This window comes from Pygocentrus nattereri, chromosome 3, assembly GCF_015220715.1.
Source record: "Pygocentrus nattereri isolate fPygNat1 chromosome 3, fPygNat1.pri, whole genome shotgun sequence".
NCBI classification, from domain to species: domain Eukaryota; kingdom Metazoa; phylum Chordata; class Actinopteri; order Characiformes; family Serrasalmidae; genus Pygocentrus; species Pygocentrus nattereri.
Window position 1 is genome coordinate 48,235,444 of NC_051213.1, and position 11,350 is coordinate 48,246,793.

General features: G+C 39.6%; 1 long non-coding RNA gene across 1 annotated transcript; it reads right to left on the reverse strand.

Moving 5' to 3' along the window:
• Window positions 1-6,927: 6,927 nt before the first annotated feature.
• Window positions 6,928-7,666, reverse strand: LOC119263071. The gene is made up of 2 exons (XR_005130076.1): window positions 7,601-7,666; window positions 6,928-7,096 (listed from the first exon to the last, which is right to left on the reverse strand). It is a non-coding gene; the product is annotated as an uncharacterized LOC119263071 (long non-coding RNA).
• Between the last annotated feature and the right edge of the window lie 3,684 nt (window positions 7,667-11,350).

Genomic DNA, 11,350 nt, shown 5'->3' on the forward strand with positions numbered 1-11,350 from the left:
TATAATAATTTTGAATCAGTATAATGATGAATCAATTCAATATTACAAATATTGCCACAATAGAGTTGATTCAATATTTCCAACACCAGCATGATTCGATTCAGTATTAAAATCTCACCATGATTCAAATCAATATTTAAAATGTCAGTACGATTAGTTTTAGTATTACAAATTAAATTACAGTTTAATACTACAAATCTCACCATGATTCATTCTGATTCACTATTACAAATTTCACCACTATTCGATTCATATGTCACAATTTGATTTGATGTTACAAATTATTTCATTTGACTAAATACTAAAAATTTCACTATGATTCCATGCAATTCAATATTTCAAACGTGACCATAATCAGGTGATTATCACCATGACTATAATATATATTTTAATATTTATTATATGAAAATCATACATTTCACTGTTTTGAACAAATGAAACATTACACTATGGTTCAGTACGACTTAGTATAATAAATTTCACTATGATTTAATATGATATTGCAAATTATTTGAATAAATATTACAAATATCACTATGGTTAGATTTGATTCAATTGTACAAATTACACCACAATTCAATTTCTTGAGATATGACAAATTTCACTGTTTCCAATAACTGAAATATACGTTAGATTTGACTCAAAATGACAAAAGACAGCATGATTCAATTTGAATCAGTATTGAAATGGTACCACAATTAAATTCGATTCAGTGTTAAAAATTTCACCACAAATTGGTTATTTTACAACTAAAATTATTTTAAAAATGACACTAAGTATACAAATATAACTGAATACGGACAACTAAAAAAACAAAACAATATATCACTGCTGTCGGAACAAAACCTCGTATCTCCAAAACGATAACTTTACAGGAGAAGGAAAAAAACGGCTTTATTTTGAATGCAAGTCAAAGGAACCAGACGTCTTTCCAAATCATTTTAGGCCATTTCTTTTGCTCCATTTATCTTGAAATTTACAAACGATGTAAAAAACAACAGGCACTTTCAAATTATATCAAAATCTGAAAAACGTTAAAAATGGAGATACGAGGTTTTGTTCCGACAACAGCGATCTGTACTTTTTGGAGGGGTTTTCACATTTGCAGATAGCCCAAGCACTGTTATTTGAACAAAACCTTTCATTGGAATCAGTTGTAATATTCTACATTTGATGCAGTTTAATCGCCACGTTCAGACTGATGCATTTTTACTGCCCTAATACTCCAAGTGTCTCTCCTCTCTCTCTGTCACACTGATACAGTGCTAATCTAAGCATTCAGGCTACAGTGAGAGGATAAGCAGAGGCTCAGTCTCTGATGGGCTGCGCTAAAGTCCCTCTCTCTGCAGCTGTGGTATAAACCTGGCTCAGCAGTGATCAATAAACAGAATCTCCACACCCCACACACAGATAAAGCACGGCAGTGGCTAACGCTCCCCTGACGGGCCTTAAACACTCTCCACAGGACCGCTAACAACACACACTCACACACAACACGCTAATAACACACACTCACACAGAGAGATAACACTAGCGCTGCAGCCCTCCGCTGCGGCAAAGATCTGCACTACTGCGCTCTCTCACATGAGAAATATCAGAGTAATGAGGGCTCCGATTAAGTATGTATCTTCTTTTATTAACGTGATTTCTTTCATCTGTTACCTGTCGCCCTGGAAACGGTAAACCCAAAGTAAAAGGGGGTGCTGTTCACACATACTTTGGGGTACAGTCATGATCTTGGTCTCACCAGAGAGAAGACACACACGTTCTTTCACAGCCTTAATATATGAATTACTGACGCAGAGCTAGAACGGAGGACAGAGGCTAGAGTCCTCCTGACTCAGATCTCTAAAATGACCCCTGACTCTTGCCGTGTTATCAGACCACATGTTTTAGGTCATGTTGCCTGCGGAGGCAGCGAGGCTCTGAAAGTGAGGACACAGATTTGCTAATGCATCGTTACTGGCGATCGTTACTGCTGTGAATAACTCATCATATAATGTTTTGCAGGAACCGAATCCTGAGATTTCAAGCCTTTTACAGGTATAATCGCATCGCAGTATCGCTGGACGATCTGATACATATACATCATGTTTTAAAAAAACTGAACTGTGTCGGAACCAATACAGTGATCCAGATAAGGTTAATGTGTTTTCATAGAGACGCATGTTTCCTTGACTTTCTACCCAAAAAGAAGCTAAACATCCTGTGCAGGGAACAAACTTTAACATATGATTTTTTTTCTTATTTTATTTTAATGCAGAAATTATTTGCTGAGTTAGAAAATGTGCCAGTTTTATTTGACCCCAATAATAAGTTTTGCATTAAAATGTACACAAGTGTGTTCTCTGTACAGGACGTGTGGAAATCAACAAAAAAATCTCTCTACTCCACTGAATTCTTACATTGTGTGAACATTTCATGATGAATGTATCAACAGAAATGGTCCAAAATTACTCAGAATAAAATCTAGCTAACAAGTCCTTTATGCATCATATGTGTTATATGGCACAAATGATACGGTGTCTGCCGTAAGCCTGTATAGCTGTTCATAAGTGCAGGTGTTAATAATAAAAATAGCAAATGACTTCATAAAATCAGGTCCCATGACGTGCTATAACATCTGTTCATAACAACCCTATAAACAATAATGCAGCAGTGCGGTAGGACACAGGTTCTGATAGCATTTCATTGTCGAGACGAGCCTCTTCCATACAGATCTGCACATAAACCCAGTTGAGCGTTTGCTGGTTGTAATCATTTCTGCTACAAACAAATCTAAGTACCGTTATAGCACAACCACAGTGTTTAAATCAGTAAATCAGGGGTATCAGAGGGGTAGTATAATGTAAGCTATAATCTCTAGTCTCAGTTATATTAACAATAAAAAAATGGGTCTCATTCGCCAATATCCTCCTAAGTTTCTTCTTAAATGTGTTCTAGAGAAAGGTCCTAAGAAGAAGTCTACGTCAGATTCATGGCGTGTTCTTAAAGCGCAGGAATGTTCTCGCCTCTGTGCTGGTGAATGTGTGGGTTCCGTTCTTACCTAAGAACAAATTCCAAATAGGAAAACACCGAAGAATCTCAGAATCTTTGTTTTGATTGGGTTTTAAGAAGAGATTTAGTATTAAGAACGATTGGAGAATGAGGCCCTTTGCTCTGGTTATTCACTCACCCAACCCACACGTGAGAGAGCACTTGATTATACCTCTATTCCTCTTCTCTCCTGTCCATCTGACTGCTGAAATATGTATACATGTAGTTTCATTAAATCAATTCAACAAATTTTAAAACTGTGGGAGAATTTAAAACATGTTTCAGTCTTTAGTCTGTGTTCACATTTCTTAGCGGCACACTTCATTTCCAATTTTCTGAGGAAGGCATTAGGTTACCTTCAAAAAAAAGGAATATATCAGGATCACCATCATCACAAGTTTCTACGGTTGCAGTGAAAACTCTCCACACCGAAACAAGTGATAATATTATCACAAAAACTGACAACAGCTGGTGCAAAATCTCAGTGACAAATGCGCCATGAGATCCTGGTGCGTCTGATTAAATAAGAGCAAATATATATACAGAACATAGAGAAAATATATAGAACCTTTTCTAAAATGGTTCCTATTAGGGTTCTGCTACTGTTACAATGCGAAGCTTGTAACAACAGAAAAAGCCATTTGGAAAAGAACTATTCTTTGAGTGTTCAGGGTTCTATACAGAACCACTGTCTGCACTTTCTTTTAAGAGTGTACACAAAGCTACAGTTAAGAGAAGGAATGAGAAGAGAGAGCAGGAGGTGCATCTGATGTCTGTAGTCTGATGTCATGTGATGTAGCTCAAGTCTGCATCCTAATGGTTCTATATTTGAAGGCGAATGTGCATCACAAAAAAGTCAAAGCTGGTGTAACAGTATTCAGAGTGACACGAGTTAAGAAAGGAACATCCAACGCAGAGAGAAAGACTCAGACAAGTGTATACAAAGTAAAGGCAACACAGCCAGTAAGCAGCGGCTTCTATTATAAGTTTTCAGTTATATTCTCAGTACAGGGAAGCACATCTAAATTGCTGTTCGAGGTAATCGACCGAGCAGTGCGGATGCTGCAGATGGTGATTAGGATGGAAAAACTCTGGAATATGCAGAATGTTTTCCTTCTCCTGTAAAGTTTTAGTTTTGGAGATATGAGTTTTCTTTAGGGGGCGGCACGGTGGCGTGGTGGGTAGCGCTGTCGCCTCACGGCGAGGAGGGCCTGGGTTCGATTCCCCGGCCGGGTGACCGGGGTCCTCTCTGTGTGGAGTCTGCATGTTCTCCCCGTGTCTGCGTGGGTTTCCTCCGGGTTCTCCGGTTTCCTCCCACAGTCCAAAGACATGCAGTCAGGCCAATTGGACATGCTAAATTACCCCTGGGTGTGAGTGACTGTCTGTGTCTGTCTGTCTGCCCTGTGATGGACTGGCGATCTGTCCAGGGTGTATCCTGCCTTTCGCCCGATGACCGCTGGGATAGGCTCCAGCGCCCCCCTGCGACCCTGACGGAGAAGCGGCTTAGAAAACGGATGGATGGAGTCGCTTACTACAGTCTCAAAAAGTTTGGAGACACCTGCTGATCCTGTGTTTCTTCTGATTTCAAGTTTGTCCTCTCTTTGCTACAGTAACAGCCTCTGCTCTTCTGGGAAGCTTTTGCACTAGATGCTGGAACATTGCTGTGAGGATTTGACTGAGGTCAGGTACTGATGTTGGATGGTCAGTTCTCGTTCACTCCAACTCATCCCAAAGGTACTGGATGGAGCTCCATCACTCCAGAGAACACAGCTCCGCTGCTCCACAGCCCAATGCTACAACGCCTGCCACTGGCCATCGCGGCTTGTTGCTCTAGAGTCTCTCGTTTCATTGGAAATTATTTTCTATGAAGATTATACAAGCTGAGTGTGCAATCAAACACCAGCGTCAAGCACAGGGTGCACCTGAAAGTGCATCAGTAGGTTATAGACCTCTAGGGCCCTGCATCATTTTCTAGTCAGAGACATGCCCAAATCAGGAGCTCTGGGTTTTTCGCCAAAATCGCACCTTGTGATAAGCAAAGATGTTCCAAAAGTATCATCTTTACTAGATCCTTTTCCCCAGAATATAACTGGGGTATGTAATTATGAGGACAGTAAGTGGTCGTAAATGCAAACATTGATACTTAGACGAAACAAGATTTCTTGTCCTAAGAAAATAAGTGAAGACCTGTCAAAGCTCACTTGCTATACGCTTTGGCCTCCTGCCTCCTTGTCACTTCATTTGAAGTAATGAGCCCCATGCTGATTGAGTCATGCAGCCAATATGTACACACTTCCACATCAAGATATCAATTTTCAATCACACATCATTAGCCAGAATCACACACTTTGCTGAACACAACCATGACAATTTGGAGAAAACTGAAAGGTGCCAGGAATCACGACAACAGCCCTCAAACAACACCAACGTGAACGATTACAACAGCTTTTCAAAGCTGCGTCCTCACAAAGACCTGAGACAATCCTAAAGAAAGGGACACTGTGATGCTTTGAGAAGAGCTGACCCGTATTGACAGTAAAAGCAGAGCTAACTGTTGGCTACCAATGATGCTGTTTCAGCACTTACTGATGGAGCCTTTAAATGACCTCCTCAGTAAAATCTACTTATCAGAGAAAGCAACAAACTCAATACTGTATTACTGCGCTGTACTATAGTGCTGCATTGTACTGTATCACTTCAGCTGTACCCTGTGATTTAGTTTAGCATTTTCTCCTCTACTGTTACTGTATTGTGCTATATTACTGCATTGTGCGTTGTACTATATTGTTGAATTGTACTCTACACTATGTAACTACCCTTCACTTGGTCCTATATCATTAAATTGCACCCTGTCCTATAGTATTGCACTGTACTCTGTACTATTGCATTTACTATATCATTGAATTGTACTCTGTACTATATTACTAAACTGCATTTTGTATTGCATAATTGTATTCTACTCTGTACTATTTTGCAATGTCGTTGCATTTACCCTGTACTATAGTAATAAACTGTACTCGATATTTTAACACTGTACTACAGTACTGCATTCTACTCTGTACTCTGTTATTGACTTTTGCTATATGTAAAAATATGCTATATTATTAAATTGTATTCTCTGGTATAATATTGCACTGTGCTTTGAACTGTAATATTGCATTATACTATATCACTCAATTGTACTTCGTACTATATTTAAAGGCACAATGTAGTATATGTTTCATTTTAGTCTGTACTATATTACTGCATTTACTATATCACTGAATTGTACTTTGTACTTTATTATTAAAAGGCGTAATGTACTATTTTTCACACTGTACCCTGTACTATATTACTGCATTTACTATATCACTGAATTGTACTTTGTACTTTATTATTAAAAGGCGTAATGTACTATTTTTCACACTGTACCCTGTACTATATTACTGCATTTAATATATCACTGAATTGTACTTTGTACTTTATTATTAAAAGTAGTTAGTTTGTGGACAGGGTGATGGTTAGGCTTGCGCAGAGATGTCTGGATATGCTACAACTACACTGCAGAATTGAGCACAGTAAATCTCATTGGAGACCTTGACCATGAACTCCACAAAAAGGCATGACTGACAGTAATACTTCCCACTTCGTCATGCTTGTCTGGTTATTTGAAGAAAATGACCGACTAGTACTGAAAGCATTCCACCTTCTCCCAGACTGGATGGCCAATTTCGGTTCAGCGACGCCACATGTCCAGATGGTAGTTTCCCCTAAAAATCAAAGCTAGGCTTGAAGTAAAGATAAGACTAGTTGAAATGTTCAGGCCAATTTGCCCTGGTATTAAAATTAACTGGCTTTAATCCTATTTGCGGCTACATCCAGTTAAAGCTAAACCGAAAAATGTGCAAAGCATTACTGCTAATGGTTTATTTGAGACAATGTGGAACATGAAGGTCACATTCCTTCTCTTCGCAAAGACGTATTCCCTGAATTAGGTGTCTGAACATGGTGTGAGAACAGTGGTGAAGGGGGTTACGCTTGCCAGGTTTTACTGCAGAGATAAGCTGCGCTTTCCTCGGACCTGCAGACAGACAGAAAGAGTCACTAAATAACAAGCATAAAAATAAAATGAAAAACATCAATGAACTAGTTCAACACTGTGGAAACTTTGATATCAGATGTGTGTATATTTCATAGAATACGCTCAGTGCTGACCATTAAAAATCAATCCTTACAGAGACACAGAGAGAGAGAGAGAGAGAGAGAGAGAGAGAGAGAGAGGGAGAGGGAGAGGGAGAGAGAGAGAGAGAGAGAGAGAGAGAGAGAGAGAGAGAGGGAGAGGGAGAGAGAGAGAGAGAGAGAGAGAGAGAGAGAGAGAGAGAGAGAGAGAGGGAGAGAGAGAGGGAGAGAGAGAGGGAGAGAGAGAGAGCGAGAGAGAGAGAGAGAGAGAGAGAGAGAGGGAGAGGGAGAGAGAGCGAGAGAGAGAGAGAGAGAGAGCGAGAGAGAGAGAGAGAGAGAGAGAGAGAGAGAGACAGAGAGAGAGAGAGAGAGAGACAGAGAGAGGGGAATTAAAGAAATATCTCACCAAGAAAGCAACAGAATGTACTTTATCTTCCTCTGCAGGGAGATGTTAAGCAGCACACACACATACATGCTTAAAAAAATAAAAAGAAAGAAAGAAAGAAAAAAGTCATCTAACACAACTGAAGACCCTTTTGGCTCTTTTGTTTGATTGGCTAATATAATCATGATTCAGAAAGACAGAGTAAGTAAGTGATTAAGTAATTAAATGAGTAATTAAGTAAATAAATAAAGAAGGTGGCAGTCTTAATATCCCGTTTCACTCTTTCATTCTTCAAGTTCTCATTTCCATAAGTGTCTCTCGCTTTATCCTTTTTCCATCCTATTTCTTTGAAACGCTGAACGCACTTCTATATAAAGCATTTTTCCATTGTCAGCAAAAGGAGACAGAGCAATGCCCGCTGTTTTTCCTAGCCAGCTTACTAGAGCTGGACCACAAAAAAAGCCTGACTATGAAGTTTAGTCTCAGACTAGGCTGTATCTGCTGGGGGCTGCTGTTATACTTTCTTCCTTCTGTTTACCCTTTAACTCTTCATTCTCTGTGAGCGAACAAAACAGCTTAACTACACACTAGACAACGTAAGGATGGAGCGGAAGATGCATACGCATGCAGATCTTGTCTGTCTAGAAGAGGCGGAGTTTGACCAGTTAGAATTCAAGGGGAAACAAATTCACATTTAAAATGAGTAAAGTACTAACAATAAAGTTCATAAAGTGAAACATCAAATATTACGTGCACATTTTTTGGGAACTGAGGTTTGTAGTATTTCAGCACATCCCTTACAGAAAATCTTGTTTAAAAGTTGAACTTAAATGTTTTTAAGCCGTTCAGAAGTTGCTCTGCCGTCAGGTTTGGAAACTATATGACTGCACTCTACACTGGTGATTTATTCGTAAATGCAGCGCAGGTATGTCTCTGAAGCTCATTCTCTGGACCGGTTACACACTGATCTAACAGACATGGCATGCAGATGACTCGGCAGACTTCATGTAGCTCTGTCCTGGGATTTCACAGGGAAATATGACACTCATATGGCATATAGTTGGAAAGCTCCGGTTCTCTAGTTCAATACGGAATCTGAAGTTTGGTTGATACTTCAAATGGTTGTAAAGTTTAAATTAAACGCATTCTGAACATTCTTAGAGGGTTAAACTTTAAATGGGAAACCTTCTTTATCTCTGGATAGTTCTGTCGATGTGAGACATTCAAAGTGGTTTGGTGTGAAACGGTTCATTGTCGAGGCTCAGATTTCTTTACAGTGGTGGTGATTGTGTCCGTAAAAATATACCCGATGTACTTACTGTCCAAAACCACAAGTGAACCACCAGAGAGGTTTTCTAATGCTAAAGCTCCCAGATAACCAGTGGTGTATCTTTAAAAAGGTTTTCTTTGGCTATTAACATACCATACAGCACACTGCATGCAGCTCTCCACCAAGAATGAGAAAAAAATCTCATTATCGTATCATTTCACATTAAAACCACTCTAAACAAATCATCTGGTACGATTTATCCCCTTTGTTGTATGGACAGAACCCAGTAGCCAGCATTGCTTTGACCATTAGCCATCTGGTGCCATTTAGCCCTTTTATTGTACCATTCAGAGCAAGTGGTTAGCATTAGTTTGACTATTAGTGATGTATAGGACGATCTGCAACCTGCATGCTTGTTGGTTTGGAATCATTACATTAACATTTCTGCTCATTTTAATTAAACAATGTAGATTATTCATTATGTTTTATTCAATGTTGAGCAGTGAGAAGATATTTCATGATAAAAAAAATCATCATATCTTCTGATATTTATCTATTTATAATGTATTTTAATCATATAGTCTTCAAGATTTGATTGCCAGTTTTGAAATACGATACATTTATGATATTAATTTTATTACGATTAGAAACCCACAGTGGATAATGATTTTATTAGAACTTAATTTGTAGAGGAAAAGCAGTTAGAATCATTTCTACACATTTCTACGACTAAACTGTTTTATATTACTGAAAACACTGATTGGTTGTGCAAGAACAAAGGAAAACAATGCATAAACAGTTATTATTAGAAAATTGTGATTCTCTTGTGCATATGAGTTTCTGGTCATTTGTATTATATTAAATGGGGTCAGACAGGTGCGTTCGTGAGCACTACAGCTGGTACAGGTCACAAAGCTGACCTGCGCATCATTACTGAACATGAATTCCTGACCTGTCTGGCTCAGAGAGGCCTCAGGGTCATAGTGCAAAGACAAGCACGTCATCCATTCATTACCTTCAAAACAGCTTCTCATTTTGTTCCCTGAGCAATTAAAGGTCAAAAGAAGGATCACAGAATGTTGCGCCGTCACAGTCGAGCAGCTGAAGAAGCAGAGCAGCAGTCGATCGGCGTTTAAAGAGAATTTCTTTATGAAGCAGTTCTGACCCCATCTGACCACACCCATGATGCCGTGACCAAAGAAACGCTGACTGGACGGTTCAGTCTGGACTGTGCAGTGCAAAGCTTGTGGATCCCAAATGACTCTGTCACCCTCATGCACACAAACCACACATGGAGTTCTTTTCAATGCTTTGTCACACAAAACTCATCTACGAAGGATTTTTAAAACATCCATCCATCCATTTTCTAATCCGCTTCTCTGTCAGGGTCGCGGGGGCGTGCTGGAGCCTATCCCAGCAGTCTTTGGGCGGAAGGCAGGATACACCCTGGACAGGTCGCCAAGCCATCGCAGGGCAGACAGACAGACAGTCACTCACACCCAGGGGTAATTTAGCACGTCCAATCGGCCTGACTGCATGTCTTTGGACTGTGGGAGGAAACCGGAGAACCCAGAGGAAACCCACGCAGACACGGGGAGAACATGCAGACTCCACACAGAGAGGATCCCGGTCACCCGGCCGGGGAATCGAACACAGGCCCTCTTTGCTGTGAGGCGACGGCGCTACCCACCACGCCACCGTGCCGGATTTTTAAAACAGTGAGACAGAATTTTTTCCACATCCATGTTCCACGTTTTCATCTTGTCCTTCTCTTCAGAAATTTTCGTCTGATGTATTCCAAGTTCCTTCTAAGATTCTGAAAGTACCAGTTAATTTACCTGTATCTTGTGTTAACTGACCAGTATCTTGTGTTAATTGACCTGTATCTTGTGTTAATTGACCTGTATCTTGTGTTAACTGACCAGTATCTTGACCTGTAGATGGTTGCCACCCACTCCACTGATAACAAGCTACAAAGCGGATTTCATAGCATTTGCTGCTGTATTAGCTAGAAGGCTTATGCTGTTCAGGTGGAAATCACTTAGTCCACCAGCTGTTTTTGTTGGCTGAGAGATCATCTTACATTTTGCTAAACTTGAGAAAATAATATCTACAGTACGAGGCTCCACTTCTAAATTTTATGAGATATGGTGTCCTCTTCTTGAGTATTTAAAATGAATGCGGTTCCGTTCTGCTTATCTGTAATTGGGTACTTTGTGACTTGCTTTGCCAGCTGATTATTTAGTAAGAAGACCAATATACCCCTGCCCCTCCCCCTCCCCCTCCCCCTCCCTCCCCCGCCTATGGGCAGTTTTGGATGTTGTAATGTTTGAATGGCTAATTGATCGTAGTTTATACGTAGTACATACAAGCCTATTTGCCAAGATAAGTTTATATAATTGATCATTTTTGTTTATTTACATACATCCTTGATAATAATAATAATAATAATAATAATAATAATATCCGTAGTATTTGTAGTTTGTGTTTTGTGCTCAATT